This window comes from Bufo bufo, chromosome 6, assembly GCF_905171765.1.
Source record: "Bufo bufo chromosome 6, aBufBuf1.1, whole genome shotgun sequence".
Classification (NCBI taxonomy): Eukaryota; Metazoa; Chordata; class Amphibia; order Anura; family Bufonidae; genus Bufo; species Bufo bufo.
Genome location: NC_053394.1, coordinates 240,475,560 through 240,490,053, shown reverse-complemented (window position 1 = coordinate 240,490,053; position 14,494 = coordinate 240,475,560).

Genomic DNA, 14,494 nt, shown 5'->3' with positions numbered 1-14,494 from the left:
TGTGGTGACTGTGGGGGCCATTTTAGTACAGTGAACTCATTGTCATGTTCAAGAAACCAATTTTAAATGATTCGAGCTTTGTGACATGGTGCATTATCCTGCTGGAAGTAGCCATCAGAGGATGGATACATGTTCTCATTCTGTTTACGCCAAATTCGGACTCTACCATTTGAATGTCTCAACAGAAATCGAGACTCATCAGACCAGGCAACATTTTTCCAGTCTTCAACAGTCCAATTTTGGTGAGCTCGTGCAAATTGTAGCCTCTTTTTCCTATTTGTAGTGGAAATGAGTGGTACCCGGTGGGGTCTTCTGCTGTTGTAGCCCATCCGCCTCAAGGTTGTGCGTGTTGTGGCTTCACAAATGCTTTGCTGCATACCTCGGTTGTAACGAGTGGTTATTTCAGTCAACGTTGCTCTTCTATCAGCTTGAATCAGTTGGCCCATTCTCCTCTGACCTCTAGCATCCACAAGGCATTTTTGCCCACAGGACTGCCGCATACTGGATGTTTTTCCCTTTTCACACCATTCTTTGTACACCCTAGAAATGGTTGTGCGTGAAAATCCCAGTAACTGAGCAGATTGTGAAATACTCAGACCGGCCCGTCTGGCACCAACAACCATGCCACGCTCAAAATTGCTTAAATTACCTTTCTTTCCCATTCTGACATTCAGTTTGGAGTTCAGGAGATTGTCTTGACCAGGACCACACCCCTAAATGCATTGAAGCAACTGCGATGTGATTGGTTGACTAGATAATTGCATTAATGAGAAATAGAACAGGTGTTCTAATAATTCTTTAGGGGAGTGTATATGTATATTTATACACACAGCGAGGTAGAGATTTATGATGTAACCGGCTGATTTCGTACATCCCCCACTTAATTTGCATGGGATTATAGAATATATATATATATATATATATATACATACACCCCAGTAATCAATAATAAAATAAGAAACATGGACACATAATATACTGTAAATGGATAAATTAGGCCACGGACAACATTATTAAAGAATAGTTAAACAAATTAATAAATTCCATAAGACATATTAACCACTGAATAAACCAGTCATAAGCTTTGAAAAAATACCATAAAAACATCTAGTCCACTCGCCACCTATCGGCAAGCGACTTTACCCCTCCTTCTAATAAAGTGACCTTGACAAAAAAATCAACAGGGAGGGTGGGCGGGAAGCAGATCTTTAAAATGCGGCTTGGCAAACAGTATAACGCTGGCAGCCACTGCAATTATATACCCACCATAACACCACCCAATAACCCCTTATCAAATGTCCTAATTGTTGCTGGTGTCCCCTAAACTTCAATAAACCAGCAACAATACACTATAGGACACCTTCCTAACCAATCCCCTGCTACCTCATCCTACCTAGTAACAGGCCATTTTTAGCCATCTTTACCACTTGTTTTGGTATGTAATTTTCTGTGGCTAAAGGGATATTAGGCGGTCACAGGATAAAAATGCAACTGTCGGACAGTACAGGCCGCAAAAATTAGGCATTCACCTGCCTTTTATGCTGCTGTATAAATATAAGGCAAGGACCATTCTTTGTTCTGGGTGGTGGCAGATATGTGTGGGCTGGCATGAGGAAATTCAATTGCACGTGGTCATCACAGGTGTTGAATTCCTCCAAGATCCATGCCTTAATCATTTTTAGAAATGTGAGGTAGTCAACACTGTCGTGAGTTAGGCGGGTGCGCTTATCGGTCACGATCCCCCCTGCTGCGGTGAACGTCCTTTCGGACAGGACACTCGACGAGGGGCAAGACAAGAGTTCCATGGCAAATTGTGCCAGCTCTGGCCACAGGTTAAGCCTGCACACCCAGTTGTCAAGGAGTTCTTCACTTCTCAGAGCGTTTACATCGGCCGTTAACCCAATGTAGTCGGACACCTGTCGGTCTAGACGTTCCCTGAGGCTGGACCGGAGGGCGGCTGTCGATGGGTTGGCTGCAAGAATGATCTCATATCCGAAGTGACCAACACATCTTCAAACCGCCCTCTTTTTGCAGGCGCTGTAGGATTAGTACCCGCACCTGTTTCACTGTGGGTGGAAATTCCTCTGCCATTGCCCGCAACAACAGAATGCAGCATCTCTCGCAGCAAGGCCTGGAAATGCTGCATTCTCACAGCCCTCTGTGATGCTGGTAACATGTCCGCCATTTTGTGTTTGCACTGGGGGTCTAAGTATGTTGCCACCCAGTACAGGTCCTTGACCTTTATGCTTTTTATATGGGGGTGTTCTCTTCAAACACTAGAGCATGAAGGCCCCCATTTGCACTAAATTGGAAGCGGTGGAGCGCCCTGGTTTCTGCTCATCGCCCAGGAGAATGTCGTCCTCTGTCACCTCTCCCCAGCTACGGACAACACCGGATCCCCGAAAAGTCTAAATCCTGCTCTTCTTGCTCCTCCTCCTCCTCCCCCCCAGCCATCATCTTCCTCTGACTCCTCTTCAGACTCCTGCTGACTTGTCTCTGATGGATTATCTCCCACTGGGAATTAATTCAGCATTGCGACTTCCTCATCTTCCAGCTTATGCTCCTCGATGGCTTGATCAATGACACGACGCAATGCACTCTCCAGATAGAAGGTGTAAGGTACGATGTCACTGATGGCACCCTGGCTGCGACTGACCTGTTTGGTGATCTCATCAAATGGCCGCAAAAGTCTGCATGCATCACGCATGAGCAGCTATTGGCGTGGTGAAAAGAAACCAAGTTCCCAGAACCTGTCCTTCCGCAGATTCGTCAGGTAGTCGTTAACGGCACGTTTCTGCTGGAGCAGCCTATCAAGCATATACAAGGTGGAGTTCCAGCACGTCGGGCAGTCACAAATCAGACGTCTGATGGGCAAGTGGTGTCGCCACTGAATGTCAGCAAGGCGACCTATGGCCGTGTAAGATCTTCTAAAATGGCCAGAGATTTTCCTGGCATGCCTCAAAACGTCCTGGACCCCTTGGTATTTGGCAACGAATCTCTGCACGACTAAGTTTAGAATGTATGCCATGCACGGCACGTGTGTCCTTTTGCCCTGTTTCAGTGCGCTCAGCAGATGGGCACCGTTGTCGCACACCACTTTACCAACTGTCAATTTGATTGGGGTTAGCCACTGATCGGCCTGTGCCTGCAGAGCTGAAAGCAGTGCAGGACCGGTGTGGCTCCTGGCTTCCAGGCACAACAGCCGCAGCACAGCATGGCAATGTCTCACCTAGCACATCGAATAGGTTCTGGGGATCTTGTGGGGTGCAGCGAAAGAGGCCGTAGCAGTGGAAAAGGAGGAGTCAGCCGAGGAGGAGACGGAGGATGGAGTAGGAGGAGGAAAAGAGGCAGGCCTGCATGCAATTCGCGGCGGTAACACCAAATCCACACAGGTGCCACAGGTTACATGCTTGACGGCCGTCAGAAGGTTCACCCAGTGGGCAGTAAAAGTTATGTACCTTCCCTGCCTGTGATTTCTAGATCACGTGTCTGTGGTCAGATGCATCTTGGCACAGACATAGTGTGCCAGAGAAATATTAACTTGCTGCTGAACGTGGCCATATAGTTAAGGGATACCCTTTTGGGAGAAATATTTCCTTCCGGGAACCTTCCATTGCAGTGTGCCAGTGGCCAAAAATTTTCTAAAGGCCACCGAGTCCACCAATTTATATGGCAGTAGTTGGCAGGCTAGCAGTTCCGACAAGCCAGCGGTCAGCCGTTGGGCAATAGGATTATCCGGTGTCATCATTTTTTGCGCTCGAACATTTGGGCCACCGAAGACTGCCTTGTGCCAGATGAATGCGACAGCTGCACGGTGGAAGGTGGAGTGGAGGACAAATGGGAGGAGAGAGTAGAAGGAGAAGAGGCAGGACGTGGAGCGCGGGGAGTGTGGCTTTGTGGGTTCTGACGGCGTTGCTCCCACTGGGCTCGGTGATGGGAGGTCAGGTTCCTTCTTAAGGCGGTCGTCCCTATGTGAGTGTTTGGCTTACCGTGACATATCGTTGACAGCACAGGCTGCAGATGGCAACACTATTATCAGCAGCTGACATGTTAAAAAAGCCCACACCGCGAAGCCATGTGCTGGCGCCCTGGGAGCACAAGATGTGACCATGCACGGTGGATGGCTTGCTCCAGATACAGTCCTGATCAAAAGTTTAAGACCACTTGAAAAATGGCCAAGTAGAGCTTCAACATGCAACAAGAAGAAATGGGAGTGAGACAAAACATTTTTTGAGCATTTAATTTAATGAAAACAACAAATAAACTGAAACAGGCTGTTTTTCAGCTGATCAAAAGTTTAGGACCACACCTGCAAAAAAAACTAAACCCCCCCCCCCCCCCAAAAAAACAGAAATCCAACTTCCAAACATGAACTAAGTAATGAGTAGCTCCGCAGTTATTGTTTATCACTTCCAAAATTCGTTTCGGCATGCTTGATGCAAGCGTTTCCATGAGGTGAGTGGGAACATTTCTCCAAGTGGTGAAGACGGCCGCACGAAGGCCATCTACTGTCTGGAACTGTTGTCCATTTTTGTAAACTTCCCTTGCCATCTATCCCCAAAGGTTCTCAATTGGATTTAGTTCAGAAGAACACGCAGGATGGGCCAAAAGAGTGATGTTATTGTGTACTGTAGCGTTGTCCTGTTGAAAAACCCAGTCGTTACCACACAGACGAGGGCCCTCAGTCATGAGGGATGCTCTATGCAACATCTGGACATAGCCAGCGGCTGTTTGACGCCCCTGCACTTCCTGAAGCTCCATTGTTCCACTGAAGTAAAAAGCACCCCAGACCATTATGGCGCCCCCTCCACTGTGGCGCTTAGAAAACATCTTGTCATGCCAGTAACGTTGGAAACGTTCAGGACCATCAAGGTTAAATTTTTTTCTCATCAGAGAATAAAACTTTCCTCCACCTTTGAATGTCCCATGTTTGGTGCTCTCTTGCAAAGTCCAAACGAGCAGTTCTGTGGCGTTCAAGGAGACGAGCTCTTTGAAGACGTTTTTTGTTTTTGAAGCCCTTCAGTCTCAGATGCCATCTGATGGTTATGGGGCTGCAGTCAGCACCAGTAAGGGCCTTAATTTGAGTCGAGGATCCTCCAGTGTCTTGACGGACAGCCAATTGGATCCTCCGGCTCAGTGCTGATGAAATTTTTGTTGGGTCTTCCACTTGACTTTTTTGTTCCATAACCCTCAGGATCATTTAAGAAATTCCAAATGACTGTCTTACTGCGTCCCACCTCAGCAGCGATGGCGCGCTGTGAGAGACCCTGCTTATGCAGTTCAACAACCGGACCACGTTCAAAAAGGGAGAGTTTTTTTGCCTTTGCCATCACAACGTGTGACTACCTGACAGAAAATGACAATGAATCCACATCTTTGCGCAGATTTGGCCTTTTAAAGGCATGTGGTCCTAAAATTTGGATCAGGTGAAAAACACCCTGTTTCAGTTTAATATATCGTTATTATTAATTAATTTAATGCTCAAAAAATGTTTTGTCTCACTCTCATTTCTTCTTGTTGCATGTTGAAGCTCTACTTGGAACCTTGTTAAGATCCAACAATGTAAAATATGATTTTTTGCCATTTTTCAAGTGGTCTTAAACTTTTGATCAGGACTGTACATTTGAAGTCTACCTTTTGCCTCCTGTGCACTGCGAGTTCTGCCTGCTTCTCCTCCTTCTCCTCCCTATCTTCTGCTCCGTCTCTCCTTCTGAACTCCTCTCCTCTTCCTCTCTTGTGGGCACCCACGTGACGTCCATCAACACGTCATCATCATCACCTTCAGCACCACTGACATTAGAGATCTTGGAGTAGGCAGCAACAGCGAGGACCACCCTCATTGGGGGCGATCAGAGTGCTGTCATTAGACCGCTGGGTGGCAGCCGTTGCTACCTCCTCTTCCTCATCCGATGCCAAGAATGGCTGCGCATCGGCAAGGTCTGGGAATGGATGGGAAAATAATTCCTCTGACTCGAGTGGAGGGGATATGGTGGTGGTGGTGGTGTCTTTGGGGGTGCACACAGCAGAGAGTGAAGAGGGTGCAGATACAGATGATGAGGATGGTGCAGAAGCGGAAAGCTGAGTGAGCCACTCAACCAATTCTGGTGCACCTGCCCGACCCCTACCATCCCTGTGGAATGGTCTGCCTCTTCCCCTGCCTGTCATTTTCTAAATGACCCTCTGCCTAAGTCGGTAGAGAAGAGCAGAATTTGTGGAAGAAGGTACAGTATATTGCAGCCCTCAATCAGTATTTAGCGGAGACAGGTATTTGGCACCCCTCAATCAGTATTTGGCAGAAACAGGTATATAGCACCCCTCAATCAGTATTTTGCGGAAGCAGGTGTATTGCACCCCTCAATCAGTATTTGGTAGAAGGTATATAGCAATAGCACCCCTCAATCAGTATTTAGTGGAAGAAGGTATATGGCACCCCTCAATCAGTATTTGGCAGAAACAGGTATATAGCACCCCTCAATCAGTATTTGGTGGACAAAGGTGTATTGCACCCCTCAATCAGTATTTGGTGGAAGAAGGTATATGGCACCCCTCAATCAGTATTTGGCAGAAACCGGAAGATGGCACCCCTCAATAAGTATTTGGCGGAAACAGGTATATAGCACCCCTCAATCAGTATTTGGTGGAAACAGGTATATAGTACCCCTCAATCAGTATTTTGCAGAAACAGGTATATAGCACCCCTCAATCAGTATTTGGCGTAAAACAGGTATATAGCACCCCTCAATCAGTATTTGGCAGAAACAGGTGTATTGCACCCCTCAATCTTTATTTTGTGGAAGCAGGTGTATTGCACCCCTCAATCAGTATTTGGTAGAAGAAGGTATATAGCAATAGCACCCCTCAATCAGTATTTAGTGGAATAAGGTATATAGTACCCCTCAATCAGTATTTGGCGGAAAAAGGTATATAGCACCACTCAATCAGTATTTGGCGAAACAGGTATATGGCACCACTCAATCAGTATTTGGCGGAAACAGGTATATGGCACCCCTCAATCATTATATGGCGGAACCAGGTGGATCGCAGCCCTCAATCATTATTTAGTGGAAGAATGTATATGACACCCCTCAATCAGTATTTAGTGGAAGAAGGTATATGACACCCCTCAATCAGTATTTGGCGGAAAATGGTGTATAGCACCCCTCAATCAGTATTTGGCGGAAATAGGTATAATGCACCCCTTAATCAGTATTTTGTGGAAGCAGGTGTATTGCACCCCTCAGTCAGTATTTGGTAGAAGAAGGTATACGGCACCCCTCAATCAGTATTTGGCATAAACAGGTATATAGCACCCCTCAATCAGTATTTGGTGGAAACAGGAATATGGCACCCCTCAATCATTATTTTGTGGAAGTAGGTATATTGCACCCTTCAATCAGTATTTGGTGGAAAAAGGTATATTGTAATAGCACCCCTCAATCAGTATTTAGTTGAAGCAGGTGTATCGCAGCCCTCAATCAGTATTTAGTGGAAGAAGGTATATGACACCCCTCAATCAGTATTTAGTGGAAGAAGGTATATAGCACCCCTCAATCAGTATTTGGCGGAAAATGGTGTATAGCACCCCTCAATCAGTATTTGGCGGAAACTGGTAAATAGCACCCCTCAATCAGTATATGGCGGAATCAGGTATATGGCACCCCTCAATCAGTATTTTGTGGAAGCAGGTGTATCGCAGCCCTCAATCACTATTTAGTGGAAGAATGTATATGACACCCCTCGATCAGTATTTAGTGGAAGAAGGTATATGACACCCCTCAATCAGTATTCGGCGGAAAATGGTGTATAGCACTCCTCAATCAGTATTTGGCGGAAACTGGTAAATAGTAGAGATGTCACGAACATAAAATTTTCCGTTCGCGAACGGTGAACGCGAATTTCCGCAAATGTTCGCGAACGGTCGAACCGGGCGAACCGCCATAGACTTCAATAGGCAGGCGAATTTTGCTTGGTCAGACTCTTTCTGGCCACAATAGTGATGGAAAAGTTGTTTCAAGGGGACTAACACCTGGACTGTGGCATGCCGGAGGGGGATCCATGGCAAAACTCATATGGCAAATTACGTAGTTGACGCAGATTCAGGTTTTAATCCATAAAGGGCATAAATACCCAGCTCCACAGAGGCTGTCCTCTTTTTTTTTTATTAAAAAAATCTGTTCTTACCAGTTTAATCTCGATTTTGTCCCCTATCAGGGGCCGGTGTGGTGTATGGAATAGATTTTAGAAACCGGGAGATGGAAAAAGATGCTTGGTCGGTCCTCTTACTTCCAATTTGGGGCACTGCGCGTGCAATGTACTGTGCTACCAGATATGAGTGGTATGTTAAGTAGTACTATTCCTATCAGTCTAATCCCTGTTACGTCCCCTATCAGGGGACGTGTATGGAATAGATTTTAGGAACCGGGAGATGGAAAAAGATGCTTGGTTGGTCCTCTTACTTCCAATTTGGGGCACTGCGCGTGCGCCATGCAATTTACTGTGCTACCAGATATGAGTGGTATGTTAAGTAGTACTATTCTTATCAGTTTAATCCCTGTTACGTCCCCTATCAGGGGACGTGTATGGAATAGATTTTAGGAACCGGGAGATGGAAAAAGATGCTTGGTTGGTCCTCTTACTTCCAATTTGGGGCACTGCGCATGCGCCATGCAATGTGCTATGCAATCCCAATATGAGTGGTATGTTAAGTAGTACTATTCCTATCAGTTTAATCCCTGTTACGTCCCCTATGAGGGGACATGTATGGAATAGAGTTTAGACAACCGCAAAGAGTTGTCAATAGTTGACACACTCATGACATAAATTTTTTTCCTCTATACGTCAATCTTGGTGTAGTGATGACTGTGCTCGTGCGCAACGTTTGGGAGATTGCAGTCGATGGTGGTTTTTCAAAGCCTATGGTCGTGCTGAGGTAGTTCAGTGACAGTTAAGTGACCCAGAAAACAATGATTCTGCAGTGTGGGTCCATTGTTGGCCTAGTAGGCTTTAATAATTACCTTAGATAATCAAAGAAAATTAATGTTTTTTTCTATGCAAAATTATCCAGCTGATCGCTTTTGGTCTGTTCACAATGAAGCAACGACCTTATCTCATCTGGGGTGTGCCAACATTGCCATTGCCAACACACTCATAGAGGTGATCGCTTCATTATGATACGCAAGCCCCTTCACCACAACAAGGTAACGATCACGAAGGAGGATTGACACATGTATGTGACTTTTTTTTTTGTTTTGTTTTTGCAGCCACAGTGCAGCACCAGAGGCCAGAAAAATTAGGCATGTACACATGCCATAAATCTTAGGCATTGTTGCAGCCGCTGCTGTAGCAGCGGCCGCAAAAATTTATGTTTTCCAGGCAGAAAGTGCACTAAAACATTGCGGCTTGAACCCTAGTTGGTGGTGGAGAAGTCACGCAAGTCATCCGGCATGCAGAGATTAAATACAGCAGCGTGTGGACCATTTTATAGCCCAAGGCATCTCATCAGGCCTTTCTTAGTCAAATGCATCCCCCACTGTCAGTCCCTTCAGGATCCATGCCTCATTCATCTTAATAAAGGTGAGGTAATCTAGACTTTTTTGACCTAGGCGACTTCTCTTCTCAGTGACAATGCCTCCTGCTGCGCTGAAGGTCATTTCTGACAGGACACTTGAAGCGGGGCAGGCCAGAAGTTCTATCGCCACAGGTCAGGCCTGCACACCCAGTAGTCAAGGGGTTCATCGCTCCTCAGAGTGTCGATATCTGCAGTTAAGGCGAGGTAGTCTGCTACCTGTCGGTTGAGTCGTTCTCTGAGGGTGGACCCCGAAGGGCTGTGGTGATGCGTAGGATATAAAAAGCTCTGCATGTCCTCCATCAACAACACGTCTGTAAAGCGTCCTGTCCTTGCCGGCGTGGTCATGGTAGGAGGAGGATTACTTTCACCTCTTCCCCTGTTAGATTCCCGTTGTGCTGTGACATCACCCTTATACCCTGTGACATCACCCTGTGTAAAGCATATTTTTTAACTTGTTTTGGAACTGCTGCATCCTTTCCGACTTCCGGTAATTCGGTAACATTTCAGGCACTTTCTGCTTATACCGGGGGTCTAGTAGCGTGGCCACCCAGTACAGGTCATTCTCCTTCAGCCTTTTTATACGAGGGTCCCTCAACAGGCATGACAGCATGAAAGACCCCATTTGCACAAGGTTGGATGCCGAGCTACTCATGTCCCATTCCTCGTCCTCACTGATGTCATTGAAGGTATGTTCTTCCCCCCAGCCACGTACAACACCACGAGTACCAGTTAGGTGACAATGAGCACCCTGGGATGCTTGCTGTGGTTGGTCTTCCTCCTCTTCAAAGCCACATTCCTCCTCTGACTCCTCTTCCTCAGACTCCTCTTCCAGCGTTGCCGCAGGTCCAGCAAGTGATGCTGCTAAGGCTGTTTCTGGTGGTGATGGTGACCACAGCTCTTCCTCTTCCTCTTCACGCTCATCTACGGCCTGATCCAGCACTCTTCACAGGGCACACTCCAGGAAGAAAACAAATGGCATGATGTCGCTGATGGTGCCTTCGGTGCGACTGACTAGGTTTGTCACCTCCTCAAAAGGACACATGAGCCTACAGGCATTGCGCATGTGTAGTATACGGGAGTTGTAATACCCGTTACTACCAAAGGTCACTTGGTGTGCTGTCGTCCCTCCTTAATTATGGGAAAGTTGGTATATGTCAGTTTTATAAAATGTCATGTAATGTGTGTATTTTCCTGTCACTGAAACTTGCATGCACAGGCCTGCTAGGGGTGTAATTACAACTTCTAGTCCATAGAGGGAGCTAGGGAGCCCTAGTTTATATAAGGCCAGACAGGGAAGTGCAAGGCAGACGGAGTCTAGTGTCTGTAATCTACAGTTGGAGATTAGACAATGTCTGAGACAAGTCCAGGCCTGAAGCCTGCTGTTCAGGAGAAGATTCCCTCCTGAATTCCCATATGCAGAAGCAGGAACATCTTAGCCTAAGAGCCTGAGGAACCATTCAGAAGCTAGGAGAGACTGAGGCAAAGATCAGAGGAGCCAGAGGTACTAAGAAAGACAGAGGAGGTACTTATTTAAGCCATAATCAAGGATATAAAGCCAGACTTAGGTTAATGGGCCTTGGTGAAGAATTGCTACATTCCAGGATCAGACAGAGTTAGAGTGCAAGCTCCTTTGCTGCAAGTCCTGTGTTCAACACTCTGTAATTACCCTGCTGTACTGAATTGCCTGCATCGACCGAATTGCAAATCGACTGTATGCTGAGGAACTGCGTTTCCAATATTGTCTCTGCCTGCAAACTACTAAAGTTGAAGTTCTGTTTTAACACCACGTTTCCTCAAATTATTCCTGCATCCGCAAACGGCGTGCCACCGTTTACTTGGCACTGGCGTCACGAACTATTCCTTACCTATACCTGCCCTTGCAGAGAGTCAGCTGTACCAGGTTAGTGTATATTGCACTACATCACCCAGAAACACCTACTACACACAACTTGAGTACACTGCACATGAGCGTCCAGTTACGTGGCAAAAAAATACCCAGCTCCGCAGAGGCTGTCCTAGCACCCCGGTCATACAAATACTCGTTTTCTTGTTGGAGCAGGCGGTCGAACATTAGAAGTGTTGAATTCCAACGTGTCGGGCTGTCGCAAATCAAGCGCCTCACTGGCATGTTGTTTCGCCGCTGAATATCTGAAAAGTAAGCCTGGGTACTTATGCACAAAGCGTTGTACGATCAGATTCAACACATGTGCCATGTACGGCACATGTGTCAACTTGCCCAAATTCAATGCAGCCAACAAATTGCTTCTGTTGTCACACACCACTTTGCCGATCTCCAGTTTGTGCGGAGTCAGCCACTGATCCACCTGTGCGTTCAGGGCCGACAGGAGTGCTGGTCCGGTGTGACTCTCTGCTTTCAGGCAAGTCAACCCCAAGACGGCGTGACACTGTCGTATCCGGGATGTGGAATAGCCCCTGGGGAGCTGGGGGGGTGCAGCAGCAGAAGAGGACTGAGCCGAGGAGGTTAGTGAAGAGGATGGAGTAGGAGGAGTAGAGGAGGTGGCAGCAGGCCTGCCTGCAAGTCGTGGCGGTGTCATTAACTCCTCTTCAGTGCCACGCATTCCATGCTTGGCAGCCGTCAGCAGGTTTACCCAATGCGCAGTGTACATGATATACCTGCCCTGACCGTGCTTTGCAGACCAGGTATCAGTGGTCAGATGGACCCTTGCCCCAACACTGTGTGCCAGACATGCCATGACTTCCTTTTCCACAATAAAGTACAGGTTGGGGATTGCCTTTTGTGAAAAGAAATTTCGGCCGGGTACCTTCCACTGCGGTGTCCCAATAGCTACAAATTTTTTGAAGGCCTCAGACTCCACCAGCTTGTATGGTTAAAGCTGGCGGACTAAGAGTTCCGAGAAGCCAGCTGTCAGACGCCGGGCAAGGGGGTGACTCTGTGACATTGGCTTCTTACACTCAAACATTTCCTTGACAGACACCTGACTGTGGGCAGATGAGCAGGAACTGCTGAAGGCGAGAGGCGGAGTGGCGGATGGTTGAGAGAGGGCAAGGAGGACAGCAGTGGTTGACGTGGCTAAAGATGCTGGACCAGGAGGAGGATGGTGGCTTTGAGTTTGTGTGCTGCTTGTACTCATCATGTGTTGATCCCATAGGCGTTTGTGATTTGAGATCATGTGCCTTCGCAAAGCAGTTGTACCTAGGTGGGTGTTGGACTTCTCACGATTCAGTTTCTTTTGGCACAGGTTGCAAATGGCATCGCTGTTATCAGAGGCAGACACACAAAAAAAATGCCACACTGCTGAGCTTTGCAATGACGGCATTCTGGTGGTGGCAACAGCATGCGTTGATTGGCGTGCTGTCTGGCTGACCCCGGGTGCCGATAGATGCTGTCTGACTGTGCCACTAGCTCCTTGAGACGACCTCCCCCTGCTTCCAACTCGTCTCCTCCTCCTCTCTGTCTCCCGATCTGAACTTTCCCCCTGTTCTTCTTCTCTTCGAGCGGGCACCCACGTGACATCCACGGACACATCGTCATCATCAACCGCTTCACTTGTATCTGACAACTCAGCAAAGGAAGCAGCAGCGGGTACAACATCATCATCATCACACCGTACGTCCATGTGTGTAATGCTGCCTGACTGAGACATATTCCTGTTATCTACATCCTCTGGCAATAATGGTTGCGCATCACTCATTTCTTCCAACTGATGTGTAAATAACTCCTCTGACAGATCAAGTGAAGCGGCTGTGGTGCTAGTGTTGGTGGTGGCGGCAGGCGGGCGAGTGGTAACTTGAGAGGTGCCCGAAGCTGAGCTGGAGGAGGATGGTGCGTCAAGGTTCCGAGCGGAAGCTGTAAAAGATTGGGTGTCCTGTGTTAGCCAGTCAACTATGTCCTCAGAACTTTTCGAGTTCATGGTACGTGGCCTCTGAACACTGGGCATTATTCTAGGGCCAAAGGAAGTTACAGCACTACGACCACGACGGCCCCTGCGGGGTGGCCTGCCTCTGCTTGTCATTTTTTTTTTTGATTAGTTGTACTATGTGTCCAAGCTACTGTGACACCAGATATGAGTGGTGCAACTGGGCACTGGCAGTAGTGGGCACAGTACACGCTATAGGCCTGACACACACGCTTGCAGGCAACTGCAATTATATTACAGTCAAAAATATATATATATATTTTTTTTATGTAATCTACTGTGACACCAGATATGAGTGGTGGCACTGTGCACTGGCAGTAGTTGGCACAGTACACGCTGTAGGCCTGACACACACGCTTGCAGGCAACTGCAATTATATTACAGTCAAAAAAGTATATATTTTTTTTAAATGTAATCTACTGTGACACCAGATATGAGTGGTGGCACTGTGCACTGGCAGTACTTGGCACAGTACACGCTGTAGGCCTGACACACTCGCTTGCAGGCAACTAACTGCAATTATATTATAGTCAAACAAGTTTTTTTGTTTTTTTTTATGCAATCTACTGTGACACCAGATATGAGTGGTGGCACTGTGCACTGGCAGTAGTTGGCACAGTACACACTGTAGGCCTGACACACACGCTTGCAGGCAACTAACTGCAATTATATTACAGTCCAAATTATTATTTTTTTTTTAAATGTAATCTACTGTGACACCAGATATGAGTGGTGGCACTGTGCACTGGCAGTAGTTGGCACAGTACACGCTGTAGGCCTGACACACACGCTTGCAGGCAAATGCAATTATATTACAGTCAAACAATTTATTTATTTTTTTAAATGTAATCTACTGTGACACCAGATATGAGTGGTGGCACTGTGCACTGGCAGTAGTTGGCACAGTACACGCTGTAGGCCTGACACACACGCTTGCAGGCAACTAACTGCAATTATATTATAGTCAAACAAGTTTTTTTGTTTTTTTTTATGCAATCTACTGTGACACCAGATATGAGTGGTGGCA